Genomic DNA, 3956 nt, shown 5'->3' with positions numbered 1-3956 from the left:
ATGAAAAGATCTTTATACCAAAAACATTAGAAACACATCACCATTTCAATTGTGGCTATCGTTGTTTGGTAGATGACAGGTGAGTCTTTTTTTCTTTCTATTTTTGTTTCCCACAGATCTTCCACAATGAACGTGAATTATTTCTATATTAGATGCAAGAAACAAAATAAATTTTAATTTTTAAAAAGAGTCCATGCACAAGGTTCCTTTCATTTGGTCTTCATGCAGAGAAGCCATCAGATGCATCCTCCTGCTTCCTAGTCATTTATCTGAGCTTGCTTGTGGTTCTGTGGCACACATCTACTGAGGTCCTGCATGGCTGTTTCTGGAGCACACGCAGCTTCTTCAGTTTTAACAGACGTAAAGCAATTACCACATAGTGGGAGGATCAGTAAGAGTGCAGGAAATGGCCTCATCAAGTCCACCAAACTCAGTTGTTCCTGGATTGTGTGTTCGAGAAGAAACAGATGGTCTATCAGCCAGAATTCTTGGTTGCCACCAATGGAAATCTCAGTTGGAAAGTGGATTTATTGGAAATGTATCATATGGTTCAAGGAATCAGTGCAAGGCTGGAGAACCAGGTGATGAAATTGGATAAAAATCTAGGGAGGCCTCATGACCCAGCACTGTGGGAGGCCAAGGCAGAAGGGTCATTTGAGCTCATGAGTTCAAGACCAGCCTGGCAACATAGAGAGTCCTCATCAATTAAAAAAAAATGAAAAATTGGCCCGGCATGATGGTGTGTGCCTGTTATCCCAGTTACTTAGGTGGCTGAGGCGGGAGGATGATTTAAGCCCTGGGTCGAGGCTGTAGTGAGCTATGACCACACCGCTGCACTCCAGCCCGGGTGACAAAGCAAGACTGCTTAAAAAAAAACCAAGGGTGGCAAGGCACAGAGATAGTCTACTTGGCATGTTGCCATTGGTGTTCTCAATGCTGAGCACTTGTCATCATGCTGCTGGACTCTGGCACCCCTGAACACTCATTGCTGCGCTGCTGCACACTCAACTCCAGCACAGCCATTGCCAAAACCTTCTGCCTCCCCACAGGCTTCCTGTCCTACTGGGGCCACTGATCAGCTGAACCCAGGGTAATATGCTGGTTCCCTAGCTGCTGGGGCAAAGAGAGAAACTCTCTGCCCTCTTTGGCTTCTGAAGTAGGAAACAGAGTCCTGCCTCCCTTCTTTTGGATGCCTCTTTCCAAAGGGAAAGGATGTTTAAAGGCTTGGTAGCCAGAATGACCAATAAGCATAACATTTAGGTATTCTGTAAAGGGGCTGCTACGATCTCGGAGGGACAGAGGAAAAAGCAGCCAATCATGCTCAGAAGTGATCTCTTCTCCCCAGAGCAACATGCAGCATGGTTTTCTTTCTACTGGGAATCCCGAGATGGGAAATGTTCTGCCAGATTTCTTGATCAGTTGGTTGAAAGTCTGCCCCTCGGAAGAACTGACCACTCTGGATAAAAACTGCACTAAATAACAAAATAAGAATGACCATTTTTTAAAGAACCTGAGGGCCAAGGAATGATGCCCACCTGGCTGAAAGGGCTGGGGTTTCTCACTTGCTCTGTCAGCCACACAGATTGTCTGTTGGACCCTGACCAGGGGAAGTGAAGGGGAAACAGAGCACTTGACGGATTGTTTTTTTTCTCGGAAGAACTTTACACTTTAGGGAAGCAGATTAAATAGATTGATATTATCTTAGAGAAGGGCCCTATAAGTGCAGGGAATGAGAAAGGAGTGAAAAATGTAAACATGGATTTTTTATTGACTTCCTTATTCGGGAACATCTCTTTCTGCTTGCAAATGTCCAAATGTTGGGGCTGAGTCCAGAGACTAAAAGATGAAATCCAAGGAGAGAGTCAGGGTGGCTGTGGCTGCTGTTGGATTCTTAGACACCAGACACGGACCCTAATCTGGACTGTGTAGGAGAAAACTAGTGGGGTTAACTACTTCAGAGTGTGGAGTCTTTCAGGAAGAACTGGAAATCAATGATTAAGAAATGAGAGGCTAGGCGCAGTGGCTCATGCCTGTAATCCTAGCACTTTGGGAGGCCAAGGCAGGTGGAAAATTTGAGGTCAGGAGTTCAAGACCAGCCTGACCAATATGGTGAAACCCCATCTCTACTAAAAATACAAAAAAATTAGCCAGGCATGGTGGTGGGTGCCTGTAATCTCAGCTACTTGGGAGGCTGAAACAGGAGAATCACTTGAACCCAGAGGTTTCACAGTGAAGGTTGCAGTGAACTGAGATCACGCCCTTGCATTCCAGCCTGGGCAACAGAGTGAGACTCCTTCTTAAACAAAAAAAAACAGTAGAACTAATATGGATCTGCTCACCTCAGAATAAGTGAGGTAGAATTTGAGAATCCCACAAAGTTGACCTTATGTAATCTTTGTATTATTATAATTTTCTACAGTGAGTTGCTTCTTGGTTGTCAGGAAATCTGCACAGCTTTTTCATCACTGACTGGGGCCTTTTGAGGACTGTCTATACCATAGTCCCCACTTATTGATGGTTTCACTTTCCACAGTTACGGTTACCTCTGGTCAACTGCAGTCCAAAAATATTAAATGGCAGAGCATGGTGCCTCACACCTATAATCCCAGCACTTTGAGAGGTAGAGGCAGGAGCATTGCTTGAGCTCAGGAGTTCAAGACCAGCCTAGGCAATATAGTGAGACCCTGTCTCTACAAATAAAAATTAAAAATAGCCAGTTGTGGTGGTGCATGCTTATAGTCTCAGCTACTCAGGAGGCTGAGGCAAGAGAAGCACTTGAGCCTGGGAGTTCAAGGCTGCAGTGACCCGTGATCACACCACTGCACTCCAGCCTGGACAACAGAGCAAGACCGTATCTCAACAAACAAACAAACAAAAATCCCAAAAAGATTACATGGAAAACTCTAGAAATGAGCAATTCATAAGTTTTAAATTTTGTGCTGTTCTGAGTAGCATGATGAAATCTCAGGCTGTCCTACTCCATTCCTGCCCAGGATGTGAATCCTACCTTTTTATCTACATGAAATAATTTAGCCATCTTGGTTATCAGATCAAAAAAACATAGTATATGTGAGGCTTGATTCTACCTGTGGCTTTGGGCATCCACTGGCAGTCTTGGAATGTGTCCCTTTCAGATAAGTGGGGGACTACTGCATATTTTTAGAGAAGAGGTTTCCAAGCTTGGGTACTTAAGTTGGACGAGGATCAGGAATATGCCTCCCAGAAATGCAGCCAAGACAACAAACCAAGCACGAGTCTTTGGCATAAAGTATTGTAGAATACATTCTTACATGGTGGATCGTATTCTTCCTGGGAATACATGCTAGAAAGAGAAGAGCAAATCTTTAGGAACATGAGAATGTGCTACACCTTTGTGCAGCTGTGTGCAAATACTCAGTCACCCAGAACTGAATCTCAACTAGAACCAAATTTCACTGACATAGACAAAGTTTAATGATCAGTGTGCAAGAACATCTGAGTCACGATGAAGGAAGAAATAATTAAGGACTCATAGGATCTCTTGAACTTGGAAGCCTATCCATTCCTAGGAAATTTGAGACAAACCACATGGTGTCTCTCCTGTAACCCCAACATTTTTCCAGGAAAATCTTTGAAGGAAAAAGGTCACAAAAAGGTAGACCGAGGGAATAGAGTGAAGACAGAGAGACAAGGTGGAGGGGATATTCCATTTTTCTCTTCACTGTAGAGGCTGTTGATTGGAACAGGAGGTAGGAAGCGACTGGAATTTCTAGTATCCAATATAGGGATAGTGCATTTTACCTTTGGCTGGGTCCCAGGGTGAATAGACAGTGAAAGGGAAGCATAAGCCCTCACGAAAGAGCCTGATACAGCAAAACTGCTATAGGCCAGGGAGGTTGGAGGCAGACAGGGCTGGAGCTCTGTGAGACACTTCAGGTCTCAGGCCTGGGTCCAAGAGATGAGTTTGGACACAGAAT

Source organism: Colobus angolensis, unplaced genomic scaffold (genome assembly GCF_000951035.1).
Source record: "Colobus angolensis palliatus isolate OR3802 unplaced genomic scaffold, Cang.pa_1.0 Scaffold288, whole genome shotgun sequence".
In the NCBI taxonomy this organism is placed as follows: domain Eukaryota; kingdom Metazoa; phylum Chordata; class Mammalia; order Primates; family Cercopithecidae; genus Colobus; species Colobus angolensis.
This window is presented reverse-complemented; position numbering follows the sequence as displayed.